The sequence below is a fragment of the Somniosus microcephalus genome, chromosome 1 (genome assembly GCF_052327205.1).
Source record: "Somniosus microcephalus isolate GS21.2 chromosome 1, FLI_Smic_1.0, whole genome shotgun sequence".
NCBI classification, from domain to species: Eukaryota; Metazoa; Chordata; class Chondrichthyes; order Squaliformes; family Somniosidae; genus Somniosus; species Somniosus microcephalus.
The window spans coordinates 179034792-179056966 of record NC_140987.1 but is presented as its reverse complement, the minus strand read 5'-3'; the positions used below and the strand labels follow the sequence as shown (position 1 = coordinate 179056966).

The 22175-nt window shown below is 50.3% G+C and overlaps 1 long non-coding RNA gene across 1 annotated transcript in view; it reads left to right on the top strand.

The window, feature by feature from the left end:
* LOC147124484 (uncharacterized) overlaps positions 1–18605 on the top strand; it is a 49850-nt gene extending 31245 nt beyond the window's left edge. Inside the window, exons 3-5 of the long non-coding RNA XR_015078370.1 lie at positions 2335–2407; positions 8579–8702; positions 14282–18605. This is a non-coding gene — a long non-coding RNA (uncharacterized LOC147124484). The remainder of the gene's footprint in view (positions 1–2334; positions 2408–8578; positions 8703–14281) is intronic.
* The last annotated feature ends 3570 nt before the right edge of the window (positions 18606–22175 follow it).

Below are 22175 nucleotides of genomic sequence, written 5' to 3'. Positions count from 1 at the left end.
AGCTGTGCCTAAGCCTTCAACAAGTTGCCCCAAGCCTTCAGCAACAAGGTCCTGCAACCTGCAAATGCTGCCTGTTTAAATCTCTTCCGTCCTGATTGACCTGCAGCTGAAAGCAAGCAAGCCACCTCTGTTCACGCCAGGTTTCATCAGCGGTGTTCCCACCAGGCGTGTTTTACGTGGGGAAAGGCACAAAATTGCAAGGGCCCTTGAAAATAGGATTAAACATGCTAATAATTGATCATTAGGCTCCCGCCGACCAGTCCCGCCTGCGGTGGGCGGGACTGATTCGGGTTGCGCTGAAACACTGGGGTGAAAGTCGGGCGGGGGGGTCGCGACCCCCTATTTCTGGGGTGTTTTTTTTTTTCCGGCCCCCGACCCCCTGAAAACTCGCCCGATGGCTGTGAGCGAATCGAGGCCATGGTCTTTGCTTAAATCACTAATTCTAGGCGTGCAATCCACAGCCTCAACCCTCTCTGCAAAAAGTATTCTCCTGCTCTTTGTCCTAAATCTTACATTTCATCTTGTATCTATGGCCTTTTGTTCTCGACACCTCAATCACTGTAGACAATGGGGGGAATTTTAACATGGGTGACTGGGTGGGGGTGGGAGTGGGTGCGGGGTTAAATGGGCAAAAATTGCAAGCGTGTTGGGAAGCCGGCTCCAAGCTGCTGACTTCTGTATTTTACTGAGGCAGGACAAGGGGCGGGCAGCTAGCCGCTCCCAGGAGGCGGTTTGGTATTTTAAATATGTTAATGAGCCTGGAAACCTCGGATTTAACCTGCTTTGCAGGTTTTACTGTGGCCAGCTGGGTTTCCTGGGCTGCAGCTGCAGCGAGGCGATGATGGCCTCGGGAAGCAATCCTTGTGGAGCAGGTGTGCTTCGTCCCGACCTCCAAGGTCCCTCCCTCCCCCAGGTCGGGGATCAGTCCTTGTGCTCCATATTGTGCTCCCCGCCTGACTGGATGCCAAACTTGCCAATTAGGCTAATTTCCGGGTGGGAAGCTTGTCAGGGCCAAGAGTTGCATGCTGTGGAGATGTGTGCGGGAAAACTCAGATTTCCGGACTCCCCACGCTTCTAGCGTGTTGGAAAGTAAAAATTCCCCCCAGTGTTTCTATCCACTCTATCCCATTCCTTCAAAATTTTAAACTCTCCTATCAACTTACCACAATAATCTTCTCTGTTCTAAAGAAAACAGCCCCAATTTTTCCAAGTCTTTCTTCAAATATGTAATTCTTCATACTAGGCAGCCTCAAAGTTAATCTTTGTTGTAGTGTAGTATTGCACTCCGAATATGGACTTACTAAGGTTTTAAAGATTGTCACCATTATATATCGACTTTTATATTCTATACCTCTTGCCATAAAATACCTTTTTTAAATGGTCTTATCCACTTGAGGTGCTGCTTTTAATGTTTTGTGAACCTATCCCCCCTCACCCAATTCTCTCCACTCTTGCACATCACCCAGCTTTTTCCCAAAGTATAATTTTTTTACTGAAATATGCCACATTGCATTTACTGACATTGAATTCCATCTGCCACTTCTGTGCTAATTCCATCATCTTATTAACGTCTGCTTGCAACTTCATTTAGTGCTTAGTATTATGTTCTATGCAAATTTAGACACCACGTCCCCTATCCTATAACCAAATCATTGTTGTACATAGTGAACAGAAGTGATCCCAGAATTAACTCTGGGACACCACTACCCACTTCCAACCACTCTGAGAAACCTCCCTTAACTCATACTTTCTGTTTCCTCCCTTCTAACCTGTTTTTAATCCAATTTGATACTCTCCCCCTAATTCAGTGCCCCTTTGTCCAATAGTCTCCTATGTGGTACCTTGTCAAAGGCTTTCTGTTCTCTACATTAAAGATCAGTATACAAATACAAGTCGTTGTTAGGTTAAATGCCACTTTATAAATGCCGAGATTAATGGATAGATCAAGATGACAGATGAAACCACTTTGAGAAATTGTTTGGTGCAATTTCACTGGTTGGCTTTGTGGTGCTTGGTGGTTTGTTGGCAGGTTTTTGCTGCTTGATAGTTGTTCATTGGTAATTTTCATGTCTGTTTAGTCATATTTGAGGCAATCCCATCGTTTTCTTGCGAATAGTTTGTGATTTGTTGCTTTTTTAATGAATGCTATTTTAAGTCATGCACATGAACAAGTGACATGAACATTTTACCCTGTCTGAGACTTTGAAGTGGAATGTAGAGTTTCCCATATATCTGATGAGCACTGGATGCAAGATTTCTAATAGCATAGATATTTCAGTGAAAAACGTGCCAACTTCTGAACAGAAATATTTTTTCTTTTAACTATCTATACAGGTACACTATCCCTTATCCGAAAGCCTTGGGACCAGCTGAGTTTCGGTTTTCGGAATTTTTCGGATTTCAGAAGGTATTATTATAAGACTGGGAAATTTGTATTTAATATAAATTTTAAAAGTTCAGGCTACCTCTTGCGACTGTTCCGTTTCTCATTCCCCTTCCTGCTTCTCTGGAAAGCCGGATATCGGCTGACTCCTACTAAGCTGGCCCGCAAATCGGGTCGGGTGGGGGGGGGGGGAGAAAAGAATATCGGGGGGGGTGGGGGGAGAAAAGAATATTGGGGGGGTCGGGGGTCGGGTGGGGGGAAAGAATATCGGACGGGCCGCGGTTTGGTTCGGGTCAGGTTGGGGGGAGTAAAGAATATCGGACGGGCCGCTGTATTGTTGGGTTCACTCTCCCGGTACCTCCTTCACACTGCCCGGCTCGGCCTGCAATCTCCTACCCAGGAGGGAATTCTGTGACCCTCTGCCCTGCTCAGCGTAAGTCGTGCGCCACTCTGGTCATGTCATGCGCACGACTTACGCTGAACGAAAAAACTTTCGGTTTTTAGAGGTTTTCGGTTTTTGGAAGTTCGGATAAAGGATAGTCTACCTGTACTTGATTTGTACAATACCTTGACTTGTCTGTTTTTGCTACTTTCTGCTTGGGTCTGTTTTGCTCAATAAAGAAAAATTGCAACAGTTTTTGAACTTATTTTGCAGCATCGCCAAAGGTTTAGTGAGTATTTAAAAATGCATGACTGAATCAAGGGCAGATAGCATTTATGTGTTAAAATTGTTCTTGACAAATTGAATAGAGTTTTTTGAAGCAATTACCAATTACTTAGATAAAAAGAATGCAGTACATATAGTGTACAGTGAAACAAGTATATTACGGACACCTTAGGGACTGGCATGAGCTCGCCTTTCTTTTGTAGGTGTCCTTATTTTTAAAATGGCCATTGCAGGTACTATAATTTTTTTTCATAACCAACAATCTTGAAGAACCAACTGAGATTATCAGCACCTAATCAGCTGCAACACACTGCTAAAAATGCTCCTTGCACACACCAGCGTTCAGCTCTGTTCACTTAATGGTTTTGCAATCTAAATTCCCATTTCATTACAAACACTATCATTTGGAGCAGAGTGTAACTTCAGTAATAGACTGCGTTTCTCCGTTCTACTTAACAGCATTAGGGCAGCCACAGGCCAAAAAAAGTGGGTGGAAAATGTTGTGACCCGAAATGCCGGTACCTGTATATTGAAGCTTCCAAAGGCAAGTCTTAGAATGGATTGTGAACATTTGGGAGGGAAAACACAACAGGCCACATTATGTGGAGGAATGACACTGCAGTTTTCTGGTTGAGCAGTAAGTCTGCAGGAAGACTGACATAGCTAGGACTCACAGGCCTGTCCATCACCCTATAGAGCAGCAAAGAGACAGAGACCCAGTATAGCCATCACCCTTCACTCCCTAAATCCAAATCTCACTTGAATTCACCATCAGAAACCATGGACAAGATGATGATCACAAGGTCATGGGGAGAGGAGCGGCCATCAGCTGCTGAAAGAGTGTATGGACACTGCTGGGGCAGGAAATGATGACCCCTCTCGCTGCTCGCATGCGCTTTCCATGATTCTGGAGGCTGGTGAGTAGGGTTGCCCACTCTGGTTGGAGGTAATCCTGGAGTTTTCACCAGGTGACGCCTGACCACGTGGCTGCTTTCCCCAGTCTCCATCTCTCGCCCCCCCAAGTCTCCATCTCTCGCCCCCCCCAGCCTCCATCTCTCGCCCCCCCCAGCCTCCATCTCTCGCCCCCCCCAGCCTCCATCTCTCGCCCCCCCGAGCCTCCATCTCTCGCCCCCCCCAGCCTCCATCTCTCGCCCCCCCCAGCCTCCATCTCTCGCCCCCCCCAGCCTCCATCTCTCGCCCCCCCCAGCCTCCATCTCTCGCCCCCCCCCAGCCTCCATCTCTCGCCCCCCCCCAGCCTCCATCTCTCGCCCCCCCCAGCCTCCATCTCTCGCCCCCCCCAGCCTCCATCTCTCGCCCCCCCCAGCCTCCATCTCTCGCCCCCCCCAGCCTCCATCTCTCGCCCCCCCCCAGCCTCCATCTCTCGCCCCCCCCAGCCTCCATCTCTCGCCCCCCCCAGCCTCCATCTCTCGCCCCCCCCAGCCTCCATCTCTCGCCCCCCCCAGCCTCCATCTCTCGCCCCCCCCAGCCTCCATCTCTCGCCCCCCCCAGCCTCCATCTCTCGCCCCCCCCAGCCTCCATCTCTCGCCCCCCCCAGCCTCCATCTCTCGCCCCCCCCAGCCTCCATCTCTCGCCCCCCCCAGCCTCCATCTCTCGCCCCCCCCAGCCTCCATCTCTCGCCCCCCCCAGCCTCCATCTCTCGCCCCCCCCAGCCTCCATCTCTCGCCCCCCCCAGCCTCCATCTCTCGCCCCCCCCCAGCCTCCATCTCTCGCCCCCCCCAGCCTCCATCTCTCGCCCCCCCCAGCCTCCATCTCTCGCCCCCCCCAGCCTCCATCTCTCGCCCCCCCCAGCCTCCATCTCTCGCCCCCCCAGCCTCCATCTCTCGCCCCCCCCAGCCTCCATCTCTCGCCCACCCCAGCCTCCATCTCTCGCCCCCCCCAGCCTCCATCTCTCGCCCCCCCCAGCCTCCATCTCTCGCCCCCCCCAGCCTCCATCTCTCGCCCCCCCAGCCTCCATCTCTCGCCCCCCCAGCCTCCATCTCTCGCCCCCCCAGCCTCCATCTCTCGCCCCCCCAGCCTCCATCTCTCGCCCCCCCCAGCCTCCATCTCTCGCCCCCCCCAGCCTCCATCTCTCGCCCCCCCCAGCCTCCATCTCTCGCCCCCCCCAGCCTCCATCTCTCGCCCCCCCCAGCCTCCATCTCTCGCCCCCCCCAGCCTCCATCTCTCGCCCCCCCCAGCCTCCATCTCTCGCCCCCCCCAGCCTCCATCTCTCGCCCCCCCCAGCCTCCATCTCTCGCCCCCCCCAGCCTCCATCTCTCGCCCCCCCCAGCCTCCATCTCTCGCCCCCCCCAGCCTCCATCTCTCGCCCCCCCCAGCCTCCATCTCTCGCCCCCCCCAGCCTCCATCTCTCGCCCCCCCCAGCCTCCATCTCTCGCCCCCCCCAGCCTCCATCTCTCGCCCCCCCCAGCCTCCATCTCTCGCCCCCCCCAGCCTCCATCTCTCGCCCCCCCCAGCCTCCATCTCTCGCCCCCCCAGCCTCCATCTCTCGCCCCCCCCAGCCTCCATCTCTCGCCCCCCCCAGCCTCCATCTCTCGCCCCCCCCAGCCTCCATCTCTCGCCCCCCCCAGCCTCCATCCTCGCCCCCCCCAGCCTCCATCTCTCGCCCCCCCCAGCCTCCATCTCTCGCCCCCCCCAGCCTCCATCTCTCGCCCCCCCCCAGCCTCCATCTCTCGCCCCCCCCCAGCCTCCATCTCTCGCCCCCCCCAGCCTCCATCTCTCGCCCCCCCAGCCTCCATCTCTCGCCCCCCCCAGCCTCCATCTCTCGCCCCCCCCAGCCTCCATCTCTCGCCCCCCCCAGCCTCCATCTCTCGCCCCCCCCAGCCTCCATCTCTCGCCCCCCCCAGCCTCCATCTCTCGCCCCCCCCAGCCTCCATCTCTCGCCCCCCCCAGCCTCCATCTCTCGCCCCCCCCAGCCTCCATCTCTCGCCCCCCCCAGCCTCCATCTCTCGCCCCCCCCAGCCTCCATCTCTCGCCCCCCCAGCCTCCATCTCTCGCCCCCCCCAGCCTCCATCTCTCGCCCCCCCCAGCCTCCATCTCTCGCCCCCCCAGCCTCCATCTCTCGCCCCCCCCAGCCTCCATCTCTCGCCCCCCCCAGCCTCCATCTCTCGCCCCCCCCAGCCTCCATCTCTCGCCCCCCCCAGCCTCCATCTCTCGCCCCCCAGCCTCCATCTCTCGCCCCCCCAGCCTCCATCTCTCGCCCCCCCCAGCCTCCATCTCTCGCCCCCCCCAGCCTCCATCTCTCGCCCCCCCCAGCCTCCATCTCTCGCCCCCCCCAGCCTCCATCTCTCGCCCCCCCCAGCCTCCATCTCTCGCCCCCCCCCAGCCTCCATCTCTCGCCCCCCCAGCCTCCATCTCTCGCCCCCCCCAGCCTCCATCTCTCGCCCCCCCCAGCCTCCATCTCTCGCCCCCCCCAGCCTCCATCTCTCGCCCCCCCAGCCTCCATCTCTCGCCCCCCCAGCCTCCATCTCTCGCCCCCCCCAGCCTCCATCTCTCGCCCCCCCAGCCTCCATCTCTCGCCCCCCCCAGCCTCCATCTCTCGCCCCCCCCAGCCTCCATCTCTCGCCCCCCCCAGCCTCCATCTCTCGCCCCCCCCAGCCTCCATCTCTCGCCCCCCCCAGCCTCCATCTCTCGCCCCCCCCAGCCTCCATCTCTCGCCCCCCCCAGCCTCCATCTCTCGCCCCCCCCAGCCTCCATCTCTCGCCCCCCCCAGCCTCCATCTCTCGCCCCCCCCAGCCTCCATCTCTCGCCCCCCCAGCCTCCATCTCTCGCCCCCCCCAGCCTCCATCTCTCGCCCCCCCCAGCCTCCATCTCTCGCCCCCCCCCAGCCTCCATCTCTCGCCCCCCCCAGCCTCCATCTCTCGCCCCCCCCAGCCTCCATCTCTCGCCCCCCCCAGCCTCCATCTCTCGCCCCCCCCAGCCTCCATCTCTCGCCCCCCCCAGCCTCCATCTCTCGCCCCCCCCCAGCCTCCATCTCTCGCCCCCCCCAGCCTCCATCTCTCGCCCCCCCCAGCCTCCATCTCTCGCCCCCCCAGCCTCCATCTCTCGCCCCCCCCAGCCTCCATCTCTCGCCCCCCCCAGCCTCCATCTCTCGCCCCCCCCAGCCTCCATCTCTCGCCCCCCCAGCCTCCATCTCTCGCCCCCCCCAGCCTCCATCTCTCGCCCCCCCCCAGCCTCCATCTCTCGCCCCCCCCGCCTCCATCTCTCGCCCCCCCCCAGCCTCCATCTCTCGCCCCCCCCAGCCTCCATCTCTCGCCCCCCCCAGCCTCCATCTCTCGCCCCCCCCCAGCCTCCATCTCTCGCCCCCCCCAGCCTCCATCTCTCGCCCCCCCAGCCTCCATCTCTCGCCCCCCCCAGCCTCCATCTCTCGCCCCCCCCAGCCTCCATCTCTCGCCCCCCCCAGCCTCCATCTCTCGCCCCCCCCAGCCTCCATCTCTCGCCCCCCCCAGCCTCCATCTCTCGCCCCCCCCAGCCTCCATCTCTCGCCCCCCCCAGCCTCCATCTCTCGCCCCCCCCAGCCTCCATCTCTCGCCCCCCCCAGCCTCCATCTCTCGCCCCCCCCAGCCTCCATCTCTCGCCCCCCCCAGCCTCCATCTCTCGCCCCCCCCAGCCTCCATCTCTCGCCCCCCCCAGCCTCCATCTCTCGCCCCCCCCAGCCTCCATCTCTCGCCCCCCCCAGCCTCCATCTCTCGCCCCCCCCAGCCTCCATCTCTCGCCCCCCCCAGCCTCCATCTCTCGCCCCCCCCCCAGCCTCCATCTCTCGCCCCCCCCCCCAGCCTCCATCTCTCGCCCCCCCCCAGCCTCCATCTCTCGCCCCCCCCCAGCCTCCATCTCTCGCCCCCCCCCAGCCTCCATCTCTCGCCCCCCCCCCAGCCTCCATCTCTCGCCCCCCCCCAGCCTCCATCTCTCGCCCCCCCCCAGCCTCCATCTCTCGCCCCCCCCCAGCCTCCATCTCTCGCCCCCCCCCCCAGCCTCCATCTCTCGCCCCCACCCCAGCCTCCATCTCTCGCCCCCCCCAGCCTCCATCTCTCGCCCGCTCCCCCTGACTGCTCTCTCTTACTCCTGACCCTCGAGTGCACCCGACACCAGCTGGTGTCCGAAATTACACAGTGAAGTCAATCAATCCCAGAGTTGAAGTAGTTTGTCTGCCACTATGGAAGTTGGGTAAAGGGTTCTGCATTCCACAAAATGCTGTTTCTTTCCCAAAACCTGCTGCCGCATTGCACTGACCTGCATACACTGACCTCACTGAAGTGACGGGCCCAAGAGAATTTGAGAAGAAAGGAAGCAAGCTGCAAGGAGAAGCCCCAGTGATCCTGACTCAGTGAACGTTCCAGATACAGCAGCTTTGCAACAAGCTGTGACCTGTGTTTTAAGTTGTGAAAGGGCTTGCTTGTTGCATTGAAGTCTTCCCGTAGTTCTTAATTTACGAATGTCTGTGGTTTCAGAGTGCCTCTTGTATATTTCATGGTGTAAATTATTTGAGTCTCTAAGTGTCCATTTTTTTTTTACAGGTGTTTGTTTTTTGGAAGTGTCAGTTTCAGCAAGTGTTTGATGAGTTATCTGGCATGATACTTGTTAGATAAATTCAGGCATGCAGTATAAGAAGAGAATGGTTGAAAGTCATGCACCCCAGGGGTCAGTGCTGAGTCTACTTTTATTCCTGGTTTATATAGATGATGATTTGGGCTTTCGCCCAGTGAGCAGATTCTCAAAATTTGCGAGTACAGAATTAAAGCGTTTGGCAAACAAGGAGGAATGTTTCAGTCTACAGGAAGACATATACAAGTGGTTTAATATAGACAAGTCTATTCACTCGATGATAAGATGCTGAAGGGTTTGGGCGAACAGACAGACCTAGAGGTTAAAATACAAATGCAGATAGTTAAAGCCATGAGGGACTTCAGTTATGTGGAGAGACTTGAGAAGCTGGGGTTGTTCGCCTTAGAGCAGAGAAGGTTAAGGGGGGATATAATAGAGGTGTTCAAAATTATGAAGGTATTTGATAGAGCAAATAAAGTGACACTGTTTCCACTGGCCGGAGGGTCGATAACCAGAGGGGACAAATTTAAGATAATTGGCGAAAGAACCAGAGGGGAAATGAGGATTTTTTTTATGCTGAGTTATGATTTGGAATGCACTGCCAAAAAGGGTGGTGGAAACCGATTCAGTAGTAACTTTCAAAAGGGAATTGGATATATACTTGAAAAGGGAAAATTTACAGGGCTATGGGTGAAGAACAGGGCAGTAGGACTAATTGGTTAGCTCTTTCAAAGAGCTGGCACAGGCACGATGGGCTGAATGGTCTCCTGTGCTGCATGAATCTATGAAAAAAGATTTTGGGGTTTATAAATAGGGCCATAAAGTACAAGAGTAAAGAAGCAGTGTTACATTTGAACAAAACATTGATTAGGTCACAATCTAGAACTAGGGGGCACTGTTTCAGGATAAGGGATCGACCATTTAAAGCGGAGATGAGGCGAAATTTCTTCTGAGGGTTGTGACTCTTTGGAATTCTCTACCCCAGAGAGCTGTGGAGGTGGAGTCATTGAATATATTCAAGGCAGCGATAGACATATATTTGAGCTACAAGGAAGTCGAGAGTTATGGGGAGTGGGCGGGAAAGTGGCATTGAGGCCAAGATCAGATCAGCCATGATCTTACTGAATGGCGGGGCAGGCTCAAGGGGCCGAATGGCCTACTCCTGCTCCTATTTCTTATGTCACAGAGTACTGTGCGCAGTTTTGGGTGCCCAACATAGAAAGAACATTAAAGACCTAGAGAAGAGAGTACAGCATAGATTCACCAGGATGATGCCACGGCTGGGAAACTATAATTGTGTAGAGAGATGTGAGGTGCTGGGACTATTTCCACTGAAATAAGAGAGAGTAAAGAGATTTAATAGGGGTTTTTTAAATGAAAGATTTTGCTAAGGTGAAAAAGGAAAGACTATTTCCTCTGATTGGGGCATGCGTAATGGAGGTGATCATCAACTTTAAATTGTCACTGAGTGAGGAGAGATTAAGAGAAATTTCTATACACAGCATTGAATGCTTTGCCACAGGGAGTGGTTGAGGCAGAGACCATTGCATCTTTTAAGAAATGTTGGTTAAAAATGTAAGCAGAGGAAGATGCAGGACTATGGAGAGGGAGCAGGGCAGTGGATTGCTCTAGCAAAGAGCCAGGACAGACATCAAGGGCAGAAGACCTCCTTTTGTGCTGTAAATTCTATTCTATTTCTAATGGAAATAATACAAGATCGATCTACTTTTCACTTTACAGAGCTGTTGTCATTTTATGTCAGACAAGCAGTTTCTTCCCTCATTCTAATTTGATTTCTTAAAAAAAAACAGAATTTTGAAAGCAAACAGTTTCAGGGAAACAGATAGGAAAGTAGGGTGGGAGGGGTAGGGGAAATGGAAACTGGTTAATGGTGAGGGGGTGTTTGACTTCTTACTACATACGCTTAAAGTGGTAGCAGTAGATGGAGGATTAAGGGTGAGGTGGCTGATGGGAAGAAGGTGGAGTAAGATGGGGAGAATAAAGGAGTTGAGCAGGTAGTTTGAAGGGGAAGAAGGAGGGGTTATGATGGGAATAACCATCATGACCCTTCCTGATGTGATAGGATGTGGAATGAATAGTAGAAGGGATATGATGGGAGCAAGGGGGCAAGTGATTGGGAGAGGGGAGAAAGTCACCTGAGGGCCACACTTTCCCTGCAACCCCATCCCAAATGTGCCCTGCAACTATTGGTGGCTCCTTTCTGTGCTGCACCACACCTACCACCTAAAAGGAAAGGAAAAGACAGAGCAGCAGGAGAGCGAGAGAGAAATAACCAAAGGAGGAGAAATAGAAAGAGAACCTGAAGACAGAGGCAGTTGAGAGCGCGACCATATTCTGACTTGCTGTATGCAACACCATGAGAGATTGACTAGTGTGTGAAGGAGGCCTGGGAGTGAGAGCTAAACTGCCAGATAATAGGAAGAATGTGAGAAATATGGAAGTAAACAACTATCACTTGCAGCAGAATGCATGAGAGCCAACTCAGGATAATATATTGTGCTTATTGTGCCTCCTACCTGCTCCACAAACTCCACCCCTCTCTGGAAGACAAACACTGGAGGGGCTGAGGCCAGAAGGGTAAACACAGTGCATGTTCTGGTCCTGCCCCCCATTCAATTTCTCTGGGAAGCAATTTGGAAGGTGACAGAAAGCATGACCGGCCTCTCAATCCCTGCTGATCCAAACCTGTGCCTGCTCGGCCTAGCTACAAGGGAGCACATCCCCTCTGCAACATTTACTAATGGCAGTGAATCCCCGGTGTGGCGAAGTACAAGCCTACTATAAATATGGGTGAAACATCTGTGGAACACGTGCCAGTCAGCGAGGGTGATTCACGGACTCCACCTGGAAAGTAGGAAATACTGAACAGTCTGGAGTCCATTTCATGAAGCCCACACGACACCGCGCACAGATCTAGACCACCGCCAAGAAAGTCGGTGAAACTACAAACTAACAGCTGCTTTCTGTTGCTCTGCAAAACACAATGCTGAAACTCAACAAAGCCCATCACCACATCTGTAAATCTCCTGATTCTCTCTAAACTGTTGCCAAATTAGCATGAATGCTAACCGAGCATTATTCTCGATATACCAATATATTTCTAAGTGCCAGGGCTTCTCATTCTAAGGACCTATATATACACCTCTGTAAATACTGTGCCATAAACTGCGCAGTAATTACATAAAATATATATTTGTAAAATAAAATTTGGAGGGTTAGTAGTGCAAGATTATTTCTGCTGGTTGGTGACTTTTTAACAAGAGGACATAAACATAAGATTAGTACTAAATGCATAAAGGAAGGCAAGATTTTTCTTCAGGCAAAGGAGTTAGAGCAAGGAATGCACTACTACAAGTGAAGCCAATCACTGCATGTAAGAAGCAATTAGATAAACATATGAAGAGGAAAAATATTAAAGGGTATAGGGAAAGAGCAGGGAATGGGTTAGGGTAGGTATCTAGTGTGGAGGTAGCACTAGGACGAGCCGAATGGTTGCCTTGTGTCCTGAAGATTCTATGAATAGAAGGAACCTCATCTTCTTTTCTGTCCACTCTGCTTATGTTTGTATGGACACCTATATAACACTGTAGTCTGACATTTATCCTCTTGGATTTACAGAAGTTACTCAAAAATTGATTAATCTGAAATTACAATTGACGTCAATCTCAAAATTAATTATAACACTTTGTGTTCATACAGCGCATGTTAATATTAAATGCAGCCGTAATTATGGTTGTCTTGACTATTTCAAAGAATACTGTTAGATAAGGTCTTACATAGCCTTTTCTTGAATTCTCTCCAATTGCCTGGATGAGTGCAGCTCCAACAACACTCAAGAAGCTCGACACTATCCAGGACAAAGCAGCCCATTTGATTGGCACCCCATCCACCACCTTAAACATTCACTCCCTCCACCACTGGTGTACCGTGGCTGCAGTGTGTACCATCTACAAGATGCACTGCAGCAACTCGTCAAGACTTCTTCGGCAACACCTCCCAAACCCACAACCTCTTCCACCTAGAAGGACAAGGGCAGCAGGCACATGGGAACATCACCACCTCCAATTCACACACCATCCTGACTTGGAAATATATTGCCGTACCTTCATCATTGCTGGGGCAAAATCCTGGATCTCCCTTTCTAACAGCACTCTGGGAGTACCTTCACCACATGGACTGCAGCGGTTCAAGAAGGCGGCTCACCACCACCTTCTCAAGGGCAATTAGGATGATCAATAAATGCTGGCCTTGCCAGCAACACCCACACCCCATGAAAGAATTTTTAAAAATGTCTGAAAAGTAAGTCCTGCTTTAAAAAAAATGACAAAGTGGCTGCCCTCCCAATGGTGAGCCCACCCTATTCTATTTCTCTGAAGCGAGGTGCTGAATTGTAAGGTATCTCTGCCGAGCATTAGTGCATTTACTCATTCATTGTACAGTGCAAAAGAGGGGGTTCTGGGAGCCAAAGCTAGGCAAAGTTAAACAGTCAGGAGCAGAAGGTACGAAAACAGAACATTTGAGATTACAGTTGTCATCAGTTGAAAGATCAATTCATGCAATGCAAGTATTCAGGTGCTATTGTCTCCTGGCACTTCCTTCTCCCTTTGCAAGTATAAATATATTTCAGAAGAATTATATTGATTGGTTCTGGTCCTGGCGTTTATCAGTCACTCGCTGCTCTCTAATTAATAGAACCAGATCTTTCATGCTTACATAGTTACATTCACAGAGTGGAAAGGCAGTGAGACTGAGATTTTATTGCCTGCTGAATGATGTGGGGTTCAATGGCTGAAGCTCTAGGAAGTTGTTAAAGCAATTAAAGGCTTCTGTCTCACAGTGCATGATGTGGTTGCCATAGCTGCTCCTGCAGCAAAGTCGGCGGTGATGATGTCAGTGAAAATGTAGGTCTGATGCACAGCGTCCACACTACAATGACTCACTCGTTTCAAAGGCGCTGACAGTCCCACAGCAACCTCTCTATCACACTTATATGCTTCGTGTCGTGAAGAGAATGCAGGCTTTTCACAGTGTAAGTGCTTTATGCTTAGTTCCCTTCATCGATTTTACATTTTTTAAATATACTTTATAATCCACCATTCCATTTGGAGGTGTACATAGGATAGCATTAAAATAAATTGAGTTTTGTCTTCTATGAGTTTTATAATCCAGAGACCATGTAAGTGGTGAAAGAGTAAAGTATTGTTATTTGGGACAGCGGGCGTTTGTCCTATTTGCACAGCTGACACATTGTGGGGCTAATCTGTTTAGTCTGGTGCAAATTTATTGTGACCGAGGTTTCCGTACTGATGATCCACCGCTGCAGGGATAGCTGGAGGCTCCTGTTGAGTTTTTAAATAGACTGGTGAATGTCTGCTGAATTTGGACTTCCGTAAGGCATTTTAAGGTTAATTAAAGTCTCGTATTCTACATATGTAGGATTTCCTGTGATCAATGCTATAGCGTCACAGACTCGTCGCAGTATAAATGGGGCAGCAAATCAATAAAAATTGGTACTGAACTACAAGAAAAGGTTGCTGTTTAATTATTAAATGGAGCATTGAGCTGTTGGAGAGAATCTGATTTTTTAAACAGCATTGTGTTGCATGCTGCATATTGTAATATACTGATTTTTATTCTCTTCTGTCTTCCAAAAGGATTTATCAACACAGCATTTTTCAAGAACTTCTGTTATGTTGCATATATGGAGTATTTTTTCCCATTCAAAATTACTTGTTTAAATTTAATTGTGGACACATATAAAGAGTTTAAAAATCTTCTGCTGTTCAATCTAAATACAAATTTTATGTCTGCTATATTATAGTCATAAAATAAACCGTTAAAGGTACTATTTTGCGAAAATTAAACTGTTAGTAATAGAATGGCTAATAAAAGCACTTACAGTATATTACCTATTGGTAAAAAATAAACAAGCCCATTTATAGAATGTCGTTTGCTTCGGGACCAGTTTTATCATTTGGGAATTTAGCCAGAAGAGAGCGTTGTGATGTGTGCTTTCTCCCTGCTGCTTGGCAAAGTTTCCAAACTAAATGTTGACCAGGAATAAATGCAGTAGGTTCACTAATTCATTGGCATATCAAAACAGAGTAGCATGGAAGCCAACAGGGCTGTCCATTTGTGAGTGCCATGTTTTTCTCAAAGAAAACCCCTCTGCAGATAGGATTACAATTTTTTTCCTGCCCTATTCACATCAGAATGATGTAGGACTAACACTAGCATTGATTTCTATACTCTAAAAGTGAGAAGGCTTGTACCTTTTAACAACTTGACACACATAATTGTTCTCATGATTTGTGAATACATTTAAGTGACAGTGTCTGATTCTAATGCTACACTCCCTTCATGTAGAAAGCTTCTTTTACAGGCATTTTGCAAACCACCATCTAAACTGCTATGTTTATAAGGCACAATAATGCATTTTTATTTGCAATATATTATATTGAAGCCATGGCTTGTCTCAGCTACTGGTCCTGGCAGGAAGCCGAGTTCTGAATATATCCCCTGCAGGTTGCCAGCAACATCTTTTAAAATAAGATGTATTTTGTAAGCTTTTTCTTCATAATTTGGACATTTTGCTTAAATAATGTGTGTTTTCAATGTACTTAACATGATGGGGAAATTTAAAAATAAATTGTCATGTATTCAGGAATGCTTCTATTCATATTTCCTGTTTGTACATAAGATGAAAATATATTTTACAGGCAGAGGGAAAAAACATTTCTGAATCTTGAACATCTGGAAAATGAGTAGCAGTAGAAATCACCTACAATTTTAAACAGATCTTTAGCTTCTAGCTCTAAAAAATGAAATGTGTTCCAATTTTTTCTCTAGTTTTCTTGAAAGTACTGAGTCTAGCCGGGGTATAGCCTTCCGTTTTACAGTTCATGATGTGGTTGCCATAGTTGCACCTGCAGCCCTCTGGCACCTTACTCAAATGGCCATTTTTCATATGTGGGTGTTGGAAGATGATTCAGCTATGAAGGATGCTATAGCTGAGTCCAATCCCTTCTTCAAACAATGTCCATACATGTGCACTTTCCAGCAAGGGCCACTTGATATCGGTCAGGAGCAGAAGCCTTCAATGTCGTTAAAATAATCTTTTTAAAGATTTCGGACATTGCAGTTTTGAGTGTTCTATAAAGAGCTAATCCAGTGTTTGAGAATTCATAAAGAGCAGAAAAAGCCCAGTTTCAAGTAAATTATTTTCTTTTTTATCTACGTATCAAATGGTGTCTGATTTTGTGCAAGAGAAATAAATAAGTTATGGTTCTGACATGGATATTGGCTAGCTAGTTATAGGAATTTAAAAAAACTACTGTTAAGTATGCCTTGTTGAATGCATTGCACTAAAATAACGTACAAGTGTTGTGATCATGTTGCATTGATTTCTACTTTGGCATGGAATTTTATTGGTTATAAAATTATAGTAGGACGTTTCATGCATTGAAATTATGCTGTATAGTATTCAAAGGACTAAAATTCAAGCTTGCTTTAATTTGTGAAAAATGGTATGCATCGTTTACTTGATAAAATACAACTTTTTACTCATAAAATCAAAGAATGTTAACAACACTAACAGTCCTTCTGCAATGATTTTTATATTTTTCCTATAATGGGGGCCCAAAACAGTGTAGGGGGTGGCGTGTGGTGGTGTTTGACACGTACGTACGCCCAGTCAGTTATGCCCCTGACTGTTTTGTGAGCGGTTCGAATCGCTCCCACGCCCCTGGGTTCTAGACACCGGACTTAGGTACAAGGCGGTGGTACAGAGAAGACTCGAGTAGACAGGTGGTTGGATGTGAACAAAAACCGAGATTTTATTGAAGAGGAAAAACTTGATACAATCTTGTGGGAAAAATTACTAGCGTACACTTCTACAGGCAAAAATACAAATGCAAAAGAATAATAACTATATATTTATGCAGGGAATGGGGAACACACGGCACATTGAGGGAAAACAACTATCTTAACAATCCCCTTATCCTTATCCTACCCCCTATACCTAACTAGATTAAGCTATGAGGGGTCAGAACTTCATGCTCACCAATCAAAAGGTTTGTTAAACTCAAAACAGCGGTTGGGTTCGGGGTTCGCTCTTGGTGCTCTCTGGAGCCTGCCGTCATCACGTGGCCTCCAGGCGCTGCAAGGGCGTTGCCCAGATTCGAGTACCCCAAAGTTAAAGTCTCTGGGTACTTTACTTTGCAGGGATGATTCTTCGTCGACAGCCGCCAGATTGAGTTGGTGTGCAGTTATTCGAAGGTCGGCCGAGGCTGAAGGCCCGATAATTCGAAGCCTCCCCTCAGTTCGTCTCCTCAGTTGGTCTTCTTCAGCCGGTCTTCCCTCCGGTGGTCTTTCCTCCTCCCCTCGTTGCGTCCTGCCTCGCCCGACCTGAATTGTCCATGTCCGCCCGACCCGGTGCCGGGGCTAGTTCAAGATGGAGTGGGAAAAGGGCACGGGCAAAGGCCAGGGGGTAAGCACGGGATGGGGAAAGAGCGGGAGCCACGAGGGCGAGGGGCCGAAGAGCAGCAGCACCAGCACACCAACCAACAAAGGACACACCTAAGAAGCCCACACCGATTGCTACCCAAGGTGGCCTTCAATTATACCTTCGTCGAAAACCCCTATCTGCGCGCCAAATCAGGTTAGTTCTTTGTTTTAATCTTGGCGGGCTATTTTAAATAATGGTAGCAATCCATACTAACTGGTTTTAGATGGCCGGTGATCGCATCTACCGGCCTGATAATTGGCTTGTATTGTCCTGAAAGTTCCTTGATGGGCCTGTCCGGCCTCGATGGCTCTGTTAATCTGTTTCCGATAATATATGTAGACTGTTTGATGGCCTTAACTATAGGCTAAACTGAATTTAGATTTGCTTCCAATTCGGTCTAATGCATAATTCAGAGTCCTGTCTGGTTCCAAAATACAAAGCCTCTCTTCACAGAAGTCTGCAGCTTGGTTTCGATTTCTCCAAGCTGTCTGCGTTGCAGAGTCCATTTTAAAATCTCTCAGGCTTGCTGCCACGAGGCACGGACGCCAATTTGGGTACCCTTCTTGATTTAAAAAGTCCACGCAGGGTCCCGTTTATTAGTAACAGCCTTCGGGGAAATGCAGAAATTTTGCAAATCTTACAGTCCCCCCTGTGATACTAAAACTAGCTTGAAGTATCATACATTTAAGGTGAGCAAAATTTTCTGACCCTCCATAGTCAACCTTCCCCTGTAATTACCTGTCTAATATACCCACGACACATGCACTTCCCATTCCGTGAAAATGTGTACATCAGCATAGAGAGAGTAAAATTACAGACTTTACACACACATCCAAGCATGGAGGGGGTCCAACACCCCTGCACCACTTGGTACACATATCTTTATTAAGCCGCGTCGCAAAAAACAACAACAAAAAAATCTTTAATAAAAATAACAAACACAAAAGAAACGACAATCCTTTAGCCAAAATACAGGGAAAAGACTTAAACCGGTGTATCTCCCTCCACCTTTACATAATCCTTCCAAATCCTCTGGTTTTGGAATTCTGACCACCGACCTTTTCCCTTACACTGAATACAAACTAAATACAACACTATCCCTAACTGACACACCACGAGCATGTGGGAAGCCAGTCTGATCCACGAAGTGACCTCTATTATTGAAAATGTTCCACCAGGGTGGAGTCACAATAGCCAATATCTTAGTCCCTATCTCTACTGTTTTCTGTTCGAGTGTATAAAAATGTTTCTGTGAAACTATAACGGCTTTAAGTATTTTGGTCAGATGTTCAGGGAGAGGGGGAATTTCGTAGCCAAAGTGCGCTACGTACTTTTGCAAATCCGTAAAATTGTCCTTCACAGTGAGGTGAACAGTGGAGGGTTCAGGAATGGGGACAATTTGCTCCTTGGCCTCTTGAACTTCTGCCTCTGGTTTAAAACAGAAACTGCTGTCACTAACCGGACACCAGCTATGCTGGCCATGCTGGTAGTGGGACGCGCCGGTGGTGACACAATATGTCCCACCCCCTATATATGCTACCTGCGGGGGAACATGGCCTTGTGCCATAGGCTTCGCGTCAGCAGCTCTGAACCCATACTGCGGCTTTGAAAAGGCATTCAAGTGCTGGGGACACAGGATTATGTGTGCTCCCTGGCTCCGGCACCCTGAGAGGTCAGTACCTGTCATAGCGTGCTCCCACTTAATGACGTAAGGCGGGACCGCTGTGAAACGAATGTGTGCACCCCCTTGAATGACTCCAGTGTTCTCAACCCTGTATACCGACGCGGGTTGGGCTGTCCTACCCATGACCGGCATCCTAACTACTACTCCCATGATTGTGTGGTTGGACCGCCCACAATCCACAGGGACTGAATTGGCTTCGGAGGCTAGCTGGAGTTGGCACGGGCTCAGTGCATTCTCAAAAGGGTGGAGGGCTGCGAGGTGCTTGTTGCTAATCCAGGAGCAAACCCTGTTTTAAATCCTCCAGATTACTGCAGCCCTCGCCCAGTAACCACGCCCCGTATAACACGCACACCTCATTCTGCGCAGCCTGGTCAGAAGCATTTCTGTCCTCCCTTATGAGAGCATTTACCGTCTTTGCGTGCTTTTCCAACTCGGCTATGATCTCCTTTAAATGGACCATCATGGCCTGGTCCTCATGCAACTCCGAGCCCACTATCTTGTTCTCATCCAGTACTATCCTTTTTAACTGTTTTTAAACCGTTTATCTGGGTCTGCAGCTCTATGTCATCCAAGCTATTGCTGACAGAGGACCCGGTATTAAACCCCCTTCTTTGCCTCCCTGTGTTACCCAAAAATTCTCGGTGTGTGGTGTAGATTTCGGTCTTATCCACGTGGGCAAAATTGAACTCGTAAAACTTCTTGAACATGTCCTTTAATAGGGCCTGGTATAACTGCTCTGTTTCTTTTGGGGCACCACTCCGGTAAATGTACCTCCGTGAGATTTAAAATCACGGAGGCTACCGCGTAGTGTACCCCCTGGTACAGCACCTGATCGGTGGGGACTAATACCAACCCATTCCCTGGTCCCTTGGTGGTGGTGGGGCAATCTTCCCTGGATAACCTCGCCGCCTGCGCTGTGGGCGGGGCACAAGTTCAGTGGCATTGACTGGGATCTGGGTGTATGGGACCGCACACACCTTCAGGCTGGTATCCCATTTCATCCCCTCCCCGGTGTCGTGCCACGGCCAGTGGAAAACAGTGGATATGCCCGCGGGGCAGACCTCCTCTGACCCCCACATACAGATGTAAATCCCTTGATCCGGTTCCCACCACTTGTCCCAACACGCGCTTAGTCCTCCATATCCCTTGATCCGGTTCCCACCACTTGTCCCAACACACGCTTAGTCCTCCATGAGTCCCGGTAATCGTCCGATGGGTGTGGTTTCCCAACCGTTCCCAGTCGACTTCAGGGTTCCTCATGTCCTTGCTCAACTTCCTGAGCCACCACCATCTATGCAGTGGAATGTGTCCTTTACACGTCAAAAATACTCGCTTTCCAACGGTAACGCTGACCCTCGTAGTAACGACTCGTACCCGGGGGCACAGGAGGGAGGCTTCCCCGTACGTGAATCCGGTTTGGCTGGAGTACTGAGACGAATTGGACCCCAGCCATCCTGGCCACCTTCCCTCGTGGAAGTACATGGTGGTTTCCTCCGCATTCCGTTCACCGCTCCCATTGATCGCCGGGGCGCCTTGTCTCCCGAACACCCGTAGATCTGGGAGTCTTGGACGTCCCCCCTCCTTTGCACACTCATCCCGATCAGGGCGAATAGGATCACGATCCATTCCATTCCGAAAATCTTTCTGCAAAAGATGTAAAAGAACATGCAGCCAGGTCCCCAAGAGATTCTCTGGCTTGGTGAGGCATGGTCGGGTCCCGCGACATCGACCCAAAGATACACTCTTAACAGACTACTTACATAAAACTACCCATCACCTTATTTAACTTAAATTACAAACACCCAAACTTAAGCTAAACAGTGGCACCTTACTTAAAACTTAAACTACAACTATATACATCCGCCGCCCGTCTCTGGGTGGCCAGGCTAATCCCTGGTCGGACTGCGGTTCGTCGCTACCCCCGGCGTGACTGCACCGTCCTTCACTGTTGGTCCCTCGCAACCCGTGGCTGCTGGCTGAGGACCTCTGTCCTTGGACCTCTCCCTGGCTCGAGGGGCGGCCCGTGGTAACTGGAGGGCTGGTGACCATGGCTTTCTCGGCTGGGGCGTCCGTGGGGACCTTCTAGGGGCTTTGACTTGTTGGGCTGTCTTGGCCGCTGGGCCTTTTACCCGAACCGCTGCTGCCCCAGGCTTGACCCCTCCCGAACCTGGGCTGGGGGCAGGTAACTTTTCACAGCCTGCTGCTGCGAGCTGAGAGTCTCCGCCCCCAGGTCCCATGGCTGGGTCCGGGGCAGGGTTTTCGACCTCAGTGTAGTGTATGTAACCGTTCCACCTTTAAGAGAACTATTTTAAGGGTTGCACTATATCTTGGCTGCTGTATACTGTAATACCGGTGGTGACCACACCGGTATATAAGTGCTGTGTAGTGATTTATTGGGCAGTTCCGCCCTGACCTTCAACTAGTAAAGACCTGTTAAAGTTTACTCTTGTGGTCTGTGTAGTAATTCTCAATATAACACACAGACTTAACAGTGGCGACGAGTACGATCTTACCCTGCGGCAGAGATACATCCAAGGCAGTTTAACGGGCGTCGAGAGGAGGCATCCGCCCTCCTCATTCTGCTGAGAAAAGACTCGGGTCTGCAGAGCAAAGGAAGAATTCTGACACGAAGCCTTCCATCAGCAACAGGCAGTGATCATCCCTTCTATCACGGTGGTGGGTAAGCCGATCAGCGACGAGCAGCAAGTCGGCCACGTTGACTGTGAGTAGGGGAGAAAATAACAAAAAAAACGGAGGATATAAGGGCGGAGAACTCGACCACGGCCGGGGAAAAGAGCCGGACAGAAGTCGGGGCCAGAGGCGCTGAGACTGGGGCAGCGTAAGGCACGGAAGCCGCGGTGAATGCAAACGCAGCCGGTGCGAAAGACCGGGCTGCAAGCTGGCTGGGAGATGCAACAGCGTCGAGAGAGAGCTCGACCGCGACCGGTGAAAAAGGCCGGGCAGCTACCGAGGCCGCGAGGCGCAGCGACCGGGTCAGCGTAAGGCGCGGGGGGAAAATAAAAATAAAAAAAACCGCGGAGAACTCAGCCGCAGCCGGGGGGGGAAAGGACCGGACTGCAAGAGGGGCTGGGGGAGGGCGAACGCAGCAATACGGCAATCGCCATTACAGCCAGCGGGGGAGAAAGGCAAACGTGGGAAGCCGCCATTTTCGGAGGCGGGGGAAGAAGACAAGCGCGGGAAACCGCCATTTTGTAAAAGAAAGAAAAAAATAATTCTTTTGTTTCTCAAGAAGATCGCGAGGATGCCTAAGCGTGGTAACATCAACGATTTCGATCCCGATGTTGAAGATTGGGCCACGTATGTAGAACGCATAGAGATATATTGTAAGGCAAATAAA